Source organism: Bos taurus, chromosome 3, assembly GCF_002263795.3.
Source record: "Bos taurus isolate L1 Dominette 01449 registration number 42190680 breed Hereford chromosome 3, ARS-UCD2.0, whole genome shotgun sequence".
Lineage (NCBI taxonomy): Eukaryota > Metazoa > Chordata > Mammalia > Artiodactyla > Bovidae > Bos > Bos taurus.
Window position 1 is genome coordinate 8,526,567 of NC_037330.1, and position 13,119 is coordinate 8,539,685.

Here is a 13,119-nt window from a genome sequence, read left to right on the forward strand (position 1 = left end):
TATGTGGTCTGGGCAAGGCCTAGCCTCTTCTCTGAAATGCCCTGCTATTCTCATCTTGGAGTTTCAGTCCACAGAGAATGAATCTCCTATCACCTTACCCAGGGATGGACTATCTATCTCCTGCCTCAGAATAGTCAAGGAACTATAGTGCAGTGATAAAACAGGGACCTGGTTTCCACTCAGGTGATATACACAACAATATCTTCGAGTTCTTCTGCAGGAACTAAAGTCCCCACCCAGGTGGAAGAGGATAACTTCAGACTGAGTACAAGATTCCTGGAACACTGCCTTGCTACCTCCCTACAAACCAATCAGGAGAAAGTCTGCACACAGTGGAAGATAGCGAAGACTCTGACCCCCCTTTCCAAATGATTAACTGAGATAAGCTTCCCCTCTCTTCCTTTAAAAACTTTCCTGATCGAACAGAATCTCTGAGTTGGTTCTTGGATAGGAGTCCACCTTCTCCCTAGGTTGCTGACCTCCTGAATAAAGCAAACTTTCCTTTCTAACCAGCACTTGTCTCTCAAATATTGGCTTTCAAGTGGTGAGCCGTTGAACCTGAGTTCAGTAACAATTATGATTAAATGAAGTCACTAGTTCAGTTCAGTTCAGCTCATTTCAATTGCTCAGTAGTGTCTGACTCTTTGTGACCCCATGGACTGCAGCACACAAAGCTTCCCTGTCCATCACCAATTCCCTGAGCTTACTCAAACTCATGTCCATCAAGTTGGTGATGCCATCTAACCATCTCATCCTCTGTCATCCCCTTCTCCTCCTTCCTTCAATCTTTCCCAGCATCAAGGTCTTTCCCAATGATTCCGCTCTTTGCATCAGGTGGCCAAAATATTGGAGCTTCAGCTTCAGCATCAGTCCTTCCAATGAATATTCAGGACTGATTTCCTTTAGGATTGACTGGTTGAATCTCCTTGCAGTCCAAGGGACTCTCAAGTCTTCTCCAGCACCGCAGTTCAAAAGCATCAGTTCTTTGGCACTCAGCTTTCTTGATAGGCCAACTCTCACATCCATACATGACTACTGGAAAAACCATAGCTTTGACTAGACGGAACTTTTTTGGCAAAGTAATATCTCTGCTTTTTCATATGCTGTCTAGGTTGATCATAGATTTTTTCCTGGAACAAGTGTCTTTTAATCTCATGGCTGCAGTCACATCTGCAGTGATTTTGGAGCCCTAGAAAATAAAGTCTACCACTGTTTCCATTGTTTCCCCATCTATTTGCCATGAAGTGATGGACAGGATGCCATGGTCTTTGTTTTTTGAATGTTGAGTTTTAAGCCAGCTTTTTCACTCTCCTCTTTCACTTTCATCAAAAGGCTCTTTCTGCCATAAAGGTGGTGTCATCTTCATATCTGAGGTTACTGATATTTCTTCCAGCAATCTTCTTTTTTTTGGCTATCATCATCATCATCATTTTCACCCTCAAGTTCATCCAGGATAACTCCTGTTCATCCTTCAAAACCCCATTTGATTTGACCATCTGTCTTGCCCAGAATGAACTCTCAATGATTTTTGTGACCATTTGACAAGTTCCTAGACTGAGGCCCAGAGCAGCCAGGTCACTCCTGAGGTTTTTCAGCATCCAGCTCCTTCTTTCTCTGTCTGCCCAGTTCCAGGGCATGGGTCTCAGGCCTGGCGAGTCCGGCTTAGAAGCATGTAGACACAGGCGGTATCAATTCAAATCTATCACCAGCCGGCCCTGGGCATCAGTGGTTGATGCCCACATATAGGACTGCTTGGCCTTACACTCAGACACCAGTGCCTCTGGCCCACATTCCAGCAGTCTCCTTCACCCTCACCAGGGCCATCTTCCTCAGTACTGGCAGCCTTGCAGTGGGTTTCAAAGAAGTACCGGCGCAGGGGACTGCCGCCAGCCGCAGGCACCTCCTCCAGCATCTCTACCTCACACCCACGCAGGCGCACAGCAGTCCGGGGGTTTGTCCCCAGCCGCGGATGGCATCACACAGGCCAGCTCTCCACAGCAACCACAGTGCTGTCTTGCTCACCCCTCGCAGATTGCCGTCAGCTGGGCTCCGGGTGGGCTCCCCAAAGGCCTCGGACTCCAGCACAAAGAGCAGAGGGGGCCCCATGAGGGTACCCCTGGACAGGGATATGTGGCGGGGACAAGAAGTCGCACTCAGGTGCTGGAAATGGGGTCAAGGGTGAGGGTGGGGGGTGGGGCCAGTGGGACACTGGGGAGGAGGAAAAATAGGAGGATGGGAACGGAGCCTGAGGGGTGGGGGAGCATCTTGCTGAGCACCTGTCAGCACCTCCTTACCTCTGAGCTCCAGGGCTTGGGACCCCTGGTTCCAGGGGGCCCCTGTTGGGGACACGGGTGGCCCCCTCCTTCCTGACATCTCAGGAGAGGGAGGGGGCAACCATGTAGGGAGACCTCCTCAGCTCCCCCAGGCTGTCTCTGGCATGTCAGCTCCTCCTCCTGCTTGCTGGCGGCACGGTCGGGGGCTCTTTGGGCAATCTTGATTCCAGCTTGCCCTTCATCCAGCCTGGCATTTCGCATAATGTACTCTGCATATAAGCTAAATAAGCAAGGTGACAATATACAGCTTTGATGTACTCCTTTCCAATTTTGGAACCAGTCCATTGATCCATGTCAGGTTCTAACTGTTGCTTCTTAACCTGCATACAGATTTCTCAGGAGGCAGGTCTGGTGGTCTGGTATTCCCATCTCCTGAAGAATTTTCCACAGTTTGTTGTGATCCACAGAGTCAAAGGCTTTGGTGTAGTCAATAAAGCAGAAGTGGATGTTTTTCTGGAACTCTCTTGCTTTTTTGATCATCCAATGGATGTTGGCAATTTGATCTCTGCTTTCTCTGGCTTTTCTTAATCCAGCTTGAACATCTGGAAGTTTGAGGTTCATGTACTGTTGAAGCCTGGCTTGCAGAATTTTGAGCATTACTTTGTTAGCATGTGAAATGAATGCAGTTGTGTGGTAGTTTGAACACACTTTGGCATTGCCTTTCTTTTGTATTGGAATGAAAACTGACCCTTTCCAATCCTGTGGCTACTGATGAGTTTTCCATATTTGCTGGCATATTGAATGCAGCACTTTCACAGTATCATCTTTTAGGATTTGCAATAGCTCTGCTAGAATTCCATCACATCCACTAGCTTTGTTCATAGTGATGCTTCCCAAGGTCCAGTTGACTTCTCACTCCAGGATATCTGGCTCTAGGTGAGTGATAAAACCATCATGTTATCTGGGTCATTAAGATTTTTTTGTACAGTTTTTCTGTGTATTCTTGCCACCTCTTCTTAATATCTTCTGTTTCTGTTAGGTCCATACCGTTTCTGTCCTTTATTGTGCCCATCTTTGCATGAAATGTTCCCTTGGTATCTCTAATTTTCTTGAAGAGATCTCTAGTCTCTCCCATTCTATTGTTTTACTCTATTTCTTTGCACTGATCATTAAGATGGCTTTCTTATCTCTCCTTGCTGTTCTTTGGAACTCTGTATTCAAATGGGTATATCTTTCTTTTTTTTAATTTTATTTTATTTTTTATTTTTTATTTTTTTGGGTATATCTTTCTTTTTCTACTTTGCCTTTAGCTTGTTCAGCTCATACAGAGATAATCTGATGGTGCCCACCTGTGAATGGATGGGAAAAAGAAGAGATTAACACACTCCTTCCAAAGGCTGGCCCTTCCCAGAGATGTTTTGCAAGACTGAAGACCCTTTCTACTTTACTGCTTCATTGCCTCTCCCTCTCTATTCTGCCTTTCAATTTTTCAATATTTATTTATTTGGCTGCACCAGGTCTTCGTTGTGGCATACATACAAACTCTTATTTGCAGCATGTGGGATCCAGTTCCCTGCCCAGGGACCAAACCTAGGCCCCTGGCATTGGGAGCAGAGAGTTTTAGCCACTAGACCACCAGGGAAGTCCCTGTTCTACCTTTTGACATTAGTTCCTCATTGCTTCTCTCCCTCTGGCTCTATAAAAGAGCCTGGCATCCAGACCCTGAGAAGATGGTTGCTATGCTATGCTAAGTCACTTCAGTCGTGTCCGACTCTGTGCGACCCCACAGACGGTAGCTCAACAGGCTCCCCCGTCCCTGGGATTCTCCAGGCAAGAACACTGGAGTGGGTTGCCATTTCCTTCTCCAATGCATGAAAGTGAAAAGTGAAAGTGAGGTCGCTCAGTCGTGTCTGACCCTCAGCGACCCCATTGACTGCAGCCCTCCAGGCTCCTCCGTCCATGGGATTTTCCAGGCAAGAGTACTGGAGTGGGGTGCCATTGCCTTCTCCGAGAAGATGGTTACTTTGAAACCATTAGTCTACCATCTTCTTGCAGTCAGCCAGCTTTCTGAATAAAGTTGTATTCCTTGCCTCAACACCTCATCTCTTGTATTCACTGGCCTGTCATGGGTCGAGCAGAGTGTGGTTACACTTGGTAACACATTCAGTTGGCTTCACACAGCTGAGGGCTATGTGGTAGGTATCCTTTAAGAATCATTCTCAGGTTAGGTGTCCCCAGAATGCCAGTTTTCCTTTTGATCAAAAAAGAAAGAAAACAGGAAATTATGAGAAGCATTTAAATTGAGGACTTGTTTTGCATCTATCAAGTCATAGTAAAAACAAAATAAACAAGAAACCTCAAAATACATTCTTTCACCAAGACTGGGAACTTTTGGAAAACTAAAAAGTTAATGGACTGTTGATGGTGGTAGAAATGGTTACAGAGTTTTCTGGATGCATTACAGCAGCATACTTCAGTGGCTATAAAATTGTTCACACCCTGAAGTTCAATAATCCCTTTCATGGGAATCTGCCCTAAGAAAGCAATTAAACAGAAGCTAAAGCCTGTATAAATATATATACATATATGTGAAAGATATCCATTGTAAGCATGATTTATAAGAGTAAAAACCTGGAAAGAAACCAAATTCTCAACAATAAACAAATTGTTGAGTTAAAACACAAAGGCCAATGAAATAGTATGCAGCTATTAAAAATGATAATTACAAAGCACATGTATAAACATGAAAATGGTTATGATTTTTGCATATACACATAACTGAAAATACAAGATAGCATCCATCATAATTACATCTATGTGGAAAAATGTCATATAGGCCACGCTGGTAGATGATTTGGATGAATCAAAATAATTTTCTTAAGTAGCAAGGTTGTAAAGTGTTTTTCCTTTTAGAAATTTTATTTGAATGATATAGTAGATTATAGTTTTTTCTATTAAAGAAGTGATGTGTCATGTAGAGCCTTGCCAGTGGGCTCTGCCAAAGTGTAATTTAAAAAAAGTTAAAAATGTGATTCATATGACTGTAAAGTGAACATGTGTCAGATGTTTATTTAACTCATTAATGAGGAATCTAGTGGATAGTAAAGCTGATTCAAAGAGAATTTGTGGAATAGAGATTTATATAGTAGTCAGGAGGAGCCTTCTGGAATAAGTCAACCAAGAAACAAACTAGACAACAAACCTTTGGGGTAGTCTTCAATCATTTATGCTTTTATCAGGCAAAAATTGACAAATTAATATGTAGCTTCAGTTTAAGCCCTAATTAATTTTAAATAGTAAATTAAAGATATAGACCTTAGAGCAGCACTGTCCAACAGAAGCATAATGCAAGTTGCATATGCAATTTAAATTTTTCTATTAACTCTGTAAAAAAGTAAGAAGAGAAAGTGAAATTAATTTTAACATGTGTGTAGCCAAAATATTATCATTTCAATATGTAATCAATGTAAAAAATTTATTCTCTTGCTTAGTCTTCAAAATCTACTGTGTATCTAATACTCACATAAAGCTCCACTCAATTTGTATGCTACATATTCATTAGAATTGTTGATGTTGCATTTAGGTTTCATAAAATTTACAGTCAAAAGAGTTGTTCCAAGTCTAGTTAAAAACATACTGGGAATTCCCTGGTGACCCAGTGGTTAGGACTTGACATTTTCACTGTTTGAGGAACTAAGATCCTGCAAGGCTAGAACTTGCCTAGTGGTCCAGTGGTTTATACTCCTTGCTTCCAAAGCAGCGGGAGTGGATTCAGTCTCTAGTCGGGGAACTAAGTTTCCACATGCTGCACAGCAAGGCCAAATAGTAAAAAGTAAGTAAAAAATAACAAATGGAAACACAGATGTCGAGAATGGACTTACGGACACAGTGGGGAAAGGAGAGAGTGGAAAGAATGGAGAAAGTAGCATTGACGTATACACACTAGTATGTGTGAAACAGACAGTTGGTGAGATGATGATGCTGATGTTCAGCTGTTCAATCGTGTCTGACTGTTTGTGAGCCCATGGACTGTAGCAGGCCAGGCTACTCTGTCCTTCAGCATCTCCCAGAGCTTGCTCAAACTCATGTCCATTGAATCGGTGATGCCATCCAACCCTCTCGTCCTCTGCCGTCCCCTTCTCCTCCTGCCCTCAATCTTTTCCAGCATCAGGGTCTTTTGCTGGGAGTCGTCTTTCCATCAGGTGGCCAAAATAATGGAGCTTCAGCTTCAGCCCCAATCCTTCCAGTGGTTGAATCCTTCCAATTCATGGTTGATTTCCTTTAGGATTGACTAGTTTGATCTCCTTGCAGTCCAAGGGACTCTCAAGAGTCTTCTCCAACACCACAGTTCAAAAGCGTCAATTCTTCAGTGTTCAGCCTTCTTTATGGTCCAACTCTCAAATCCATTCATGACTTCTGGAAAAACCATAGCTTTGACTACACGGACCTTTCTTGGCAAAGTGATGTCTCTGCTTTTTAATACACTGTCTAGGTTTGTCATAGATTTTCTTCCAAGGACAAGCATCTTTTAATTTCATGGCTGCAGTCACCATCTGCAGTGATTTTGGAGCCCCCAAAAGTAAAGTTTCTCACTGTTTCCACTGTTTCCCCATCTATTTGCATGAAGTGATGGGACCTGATGCCATGATCTTAATTTTTTGAATGTTGAGTTTTAAGCCAGTTTTTTCACTCTCCTCTTTCACCTTCATCAAGACGCTCTTTGATTCCTCTTCACTTTCTGCTACAAGGGTGGTGTCATTTGCTTATCTGAGGTTATTGATATTTCTCTGGCAATCTTGATTCTAGCTTATCATTCATCCAGCCTAGCATTTCTCATGACATACTCTGCATTTAAGTTAAATTAGCAGGGTGACAATATATAGTCTTGATATACTCCTTTCCCAATTTGGAACCAGTCCATTGTTCCTTGTCCGCTTCTAACTGTTGCTTCTTGACCTGCTTATGGGTTTCGCAGGAGGCAGATAAGTTGGTCTGATATTCCCATCTCTTGAAGAATTTCCCAGTTTGTTGTATTCCTCGAAGTCAAAGGCTTTAGCATAGTCAATGAAGCGGAAGTAGATGTTTTTCTGGAATTCTCTTGTTTTTTCTATGATCCAAAGGATGTTGGCAATTTGATCTCTGGTTCCTCTGCCTTTTCTAAACTCAGCTTGAACATTTGGGAGTTCTCGGTTCACGTTCTGTTGAAGCCTTGCTTGAAGAATTTTGAGCATTACTTTGCTAGCATGTGAAATGAGTGCAATTGTATGGTAGTTGGAGCATTGTTTGGCATATATAGCTGGTGAGAAGTTGCTATATTAACATGAGGAACACAGCCTGGCACTCTGTGATGACATAGAAGGGTGTGGTGGTGGTGGTGGGGAGGGCAGGGAAGCTCAAGAAAGAGAGAATATATGTATAATTATAGTTGATTCACGTTGTTGTATGGCAGAAACCAACACATTATCAAGCAATTTTTCTCCAATTAAAAGATAAAAAAAAAAAAAATAACAATAAGATGCCACAAGGTGTGTGGCTCAGCCAAAACCAAACAACTTCCCCAAACCTTACCTATGATACAAATAAAGGCAAAGACCTCTGTTATAAAAAAGTATATATATATATTATATGTATTTAAAAGTTTCCCAATAACTCTAGCTTTAACATTTAAATTAATTAAAATTAAATAAAATTAAACATTGGGTTGTGCTTGCTACATATTAGGTAGTCAGCAGACACCTGTGGCTGTGGTTGGAGTATTGGACAGCCTAGAAAGAAGGGTGAGATAATCCTTGGGGAGGCCTCTTGGGCCATGCTTGTATATGACCTTGAAACCACAAGCAGTCTTCCTTTCACCTTATTTGTGAGTTTTGGACAATTTTTATCAAGAGTTCTGAGGGTATATAAATTATCTTGATTTTTAAAAGCAGCTTTATTGAAATATAATCCACATACCATAAATGTATAGTTAAATATACAGTTTAACCATACATAAATGTATAGTTGAATGTTTTTTTTAGCATATTCACAGAATTGTGTCATCATCATCACAATCAAATTTAGGACATTTTTATCACCCCCAAAGAAACCCCATACCTGTTGCAGACACACCCCATTTCCCCAAACCCCCTCAGCCCTACGTAGCCACTAATTCTTTCTATGGATTTGACTATTCTTAATATTTCATATAAATGGTATAATATGTGTGTAATTGATGAGTAGGGAATGTATGTGGGTTACATCTTTGGATTCTAGCTACCACTCCTGCATTTATCAGTCATTTTAAAATTAGGTGGGGCCATCTGACTTGTGGACAATGGGCTGTTGGCAAAAATGACATATTTCATTTCCAGGCTAAAGCAAAGAAAAACCTGCAAGATACTTCAGATGTATTATTTCTTCTGCAACTAAGAAGGCCTCATGGTGTAATTACTGTGACTTGCTCCACAGATGATAATTATTTTGCATTTCCCCAGACCTGCAACTGACTTTGCATTAGCAAGCAATAAACCTGTGTTGTGATAAGCCACTTAATTTGGAGGCTGTTTGCTAGGGGAACATAGTGGACCTCATTCTGATGAAAACCTATTACTTATGTCCTTACTTCACCTCTAAACCCAGTACTGCTGCTGTTGCTGCAGCTTAGACTTCTCGTTGCCTGCCTCATCTACTGAGCCTACCTTCATGCCGTTGCTTATGACTTCTTTGGATAAACTTGTTTAATATAGCTTGGCTCTGGGATCTCCCATCCTTAGTGGCTGGTGTACCTGGCTTATTGGTCTTGGACTTCCCTCTTAGACCTGTTGTAGGGTCAGGTCATAGTGAACAGAGGGATCTGCCTCAGAGTTAAAAATTGAAGGTCCTCATGGCCTCAGTTAGGCTTAACTGCAAAAAACTGTAGGCAAAGGGCAGCTGACTAGAAATTTTTAATTTGAGGAGTGATTTGGGGAGACTAGAAGAATGATTTGATCATAAGAGCAGGGTATATGGCTCTGATTTTGTGATTGATAATTAAAAAAAAATACATATATTTGGTCTTCATCTCCATTTCTGGCACAGAGCTCTAAGACCTTAGGAGTTTCTTGAGTGATGAGAAGGATACAGGTATCTTCTGTTATGCAAATGAGGTGAAATTTGAGCCCCACCTAGGGATGGGGCCTGGTTGCAGGCAGAACCAACCATGTGATTAGGGGGTTGGAACTTTCACTCCCACCTCTCTTGACACTTAGGGAGGGGAGAGGGATTGGAGGTTGAATCAACCAGTGATCAATGATTTAGTCAATAAAGTCTGTGTAATGAAGCCTCCAAAACCCCCCAAAGGACAGGGTCCAGAACTTCTGGGTTGGTGAATATGTGGAGATTTGAGACTAGCATTCTCAGAGAGGGTGTAGAAGTTCTGAGCCTTTCCCCCATACGTTGCTCTGTGTATTTCTTCTATCTGGCTCTTCTTGAGTTATATCCTTTCATAATAAACTGATCATCTAGAAAGTAAAATGTTTCTCTGAGTTCTGTAAGCTGTTCTAGCAAATTAATTGAACCCAAGGAAGGAGTCAGTGGAACCTCTCATCTATAGCCAGTAGGTCAGAAGCACAGATGACACTCTGGACTTGCAACTGATGTCTGAAGTGGGCAGAGGGGGAAGTCTTTTGAGACCGAGTCCTTAACCTTTTGCTAGATAGCATCAGAATTGTGTTTAATTGTAGGACACCCAGCTAGTGGTGCTTGGCAGTGTGGGGAAACCCTCTTCCCCTACTAGAATAGGGTGCAGAATTCTTTTTTTTTTTTGGTGCAGAATTCTTAATGGCAGAGGAGTGAGGCTGAAGAAAGGGAGATCAGTTAGGGAAATGGTAGTGTAACTGTTACTGCCAAAGTCGGTAACTAAATTTACATTATATAATGTTTTATAGCTGAACTTAGATCATGTATTATTAATCATCATAATTCTATAAAATAGTCATTGTTCTCTTTTTAGCTGGAATACCAAGGTTTAGGCATGCTGGTGATTTGCAGTTACTAATAGACAAAGCCAGTACATTCATCAGTTCATTCATACAATCTTATTTAATTCAAATCCCTTTTCAGAATCCTTCTAGGTGGGTCAGTGCTCCCAAAACTACATCCTGGCACACACAACAAGGATGATATTTTACATGGCATTACTGAGGGAGGTGTTCCTTGGTATTGCCAATAGAGGACATTCTAGTGGTGGGCATTATACCTAAAGTCTTTTGCTAAGATAATAACTGAAAATAGGAAAGCCATATAAATAATATTCAAATATAATTTTAATTTAAGTGAACATTTAAGTGGTTGTGAAATATGGTTTTGGCTTTTGTATCACCATAAAAAATTTACAGCCATCAAGATCTCTTGGGACACCTGTAACCTGTTTACACTCTACAAAGGCATTAAGTTACAGGAGCTGGGAAACTCTGGGCAATGCACCACCCTGTAAGCTGAGAACACAGGGATGAAGGAGACAGAATGATTACCCACAAGAATTATGTCTAATAGGCAGAACCCAACAAAACGACTTTACGATGTAGTTTAATAAATCTGATGACAGAAGTGTATCTAGGGTGCAACCTAACTCAGGCTAAGGGAGTGCAGGTATACTAACCATTTCTTTTCTTTCATTTTGTTTTTCTTTTTTCACAGAAGGAGGTGTTGGGACTCAGGGCAGGCTGCCCCCAGATATGCCAAAATGGCATATTGATTATTTTGAATGGGAGATACTTAAGGAAAGGCCAATGCAAGAGGAATGCCCTGGCCTTCCTCTCTGTCTCCTTGAAAGTAGAAAATAAATTTCCTATGTGAAAGGTACCCTCTCTGCACCTGAAGATATAAGGATACCCTTATCAACAGGGTTAGTGATACTGGGGTCAAGATGTATATATAAACAAACTTTGCTATTTGAGTAAACGCTGTAGATTCTTCATTAATTAAGCACCCAAAGCCTATGTTTGTCTTATCAGTTCCTTGCAAATTTATTGTTTGTCTAAAAAGTCTAAAAAACTGCTTCATAGGTACCATTCCTGGGATCTCTGCACACACAAATTTGTTTTTTTCCCCTCTTGTTGATTTGTCTTGTGTGAATTTAATTACTAGACCAGCCAGAATAACTTGAGAAGGGTAAGGGAAAGTTTCTCCCTCCCCAACAGTAGCATTTATTTGAGGCTTAACATGAAATTTTACAAATAAAATTTATATAGACACTCCACATTCAGTCATAAGGCAGATAACAAATGACAAGTAAAAACAAAGAAAATCAATTGGTGACTATGAAACTGTGTAACTGAAATTGGGACTTGAACCAACGAGGCTGGGACTCAAATCCAGCCAAAACTCACAGTCTTCCTACTGAGATCATATACCTAGCTTCAGCATTTAATTAAGCCCAGTTCTTTAATATCTCATTACAGAAAGAATTCAGTGAGAAACAAAGTGACAGGCAAGAAGTGGTTTTATTTAGATAGAAACATACTCAACAGAGTTGTGCTATCTCAGAAGGTAGAGAGGCCTCGAAATATGGCATGGTTAGTTTTATGGGCTGAGTAGTTTCATAAGCTAATGAGTGGGAGAGTTATTTCAACTCTTTTGAGGAAGGGGTAGGGATTTCCAGGAACTGGGCCACCACCCACCTTTTGACCTTTGATGGTTGACCTCAGTATGGTCATGGCACTGGTCAGTCAGTTCAATCGCTCAGTCATGTCTGACCCTTTGGAACCCCATGGACTGCAGTACACCAGGCTTCCCTGCCCATCACCAACTCACAAAGCTTGCTCAAACTCACATTGATAGAGTGGGTGATGCCATCCAACCATCTCACTCTCTGTCGTCCCCTTCTCCTCCTGCCTTCAATCTTTCCCAGCATCAGGATCTTTTCCAATGAGTCAATTCTTCACATCAGGTGGCCAAAGTATTGGAGCTTCAGCTTCAACATCAGTCCTTCCAATGAATATTCAGGACTGATTTCCTTTAGGATTGACTGGTTTGATCTCCTTGCAGTCCAAGGGACCCTCAAGTCTTCTCCAGCACCACAGTTCAAAAGCATCAGTTCTTTGGCACTCAGCTTTCACCAACTCTCACATCCATACATGACTACTGGAAAAACCATAGCTTTGACTAGACAGACCTTTGTCAGCAAAGTAATATCTCTGCTTTTTAATATGCTGTCTAGGTTGGTCATAGCTTTTCTTCCAAAGAGCAAGCATCTTTTAATTTTATGGCTACAGTCACCATCTGCATTGACTTTGGAGTTCCCCAAAATCAAACCTCTCACTGTTTCTTTTGTTTCCCCATCTATATACCATGAAGTGATGGGACCAGATGCCATGATCTTCATTTTTTGAATGTTGAGTTTTAAGCCAACTTTTTCACTCTCCTCTTTCACTTTTATCAAGAGACTCTTTAGTTTCTCTTCACTTTCTGACATAATGGTGGTGTCATCTGTATATCTGCAGTTATTGATATTTCTCCCGGCCATCTTGATTCCAGCTTGTGCTTCATCCAGCCTGGCATTTTGGGTGATGTACTCTGAATATAAGTTAAATAAGTGGGGTGACAATATACAGCCTTGATGTACTCCTTATCCAATCTGGAACTAGACTGTTGTTCCATGCCCAGTTCTAACTGTTGCTTCCTGATATGCATACAGATTTCTCAAGAGGCAGGTCAGGTGGTCTGGTATTCGCATCTCTTGAAGAATTTTCCACAGTTTGTTGTGATCCACACAAAGGCCTTTGTGTAGTCAATAAAGCAGATGTTTTTCTGGAACTTTCTTGCTTTTTTGATCATCCAATGGATGTTGGCAATTTGATCTCTGGTTCCTCTGCCTTTTCTAAATCCA

At 41.5% G+C, this 13,119-nt stretch overlaps 1 pseudogene; it reads right to left on the reverse strand.

Annotated features, from left to right (window-relative positions):
* Nucleotides 1-1,511: 1,511 nt before the first annotated feature.
* Nucleotides 1,512-2,290, reverse strand: LOC788783 (neurotrophin-4-like; annotated as a pseudogene).
* Nucleotides 2,291-13,119: the final 10,829 nt, after the last annotated feature.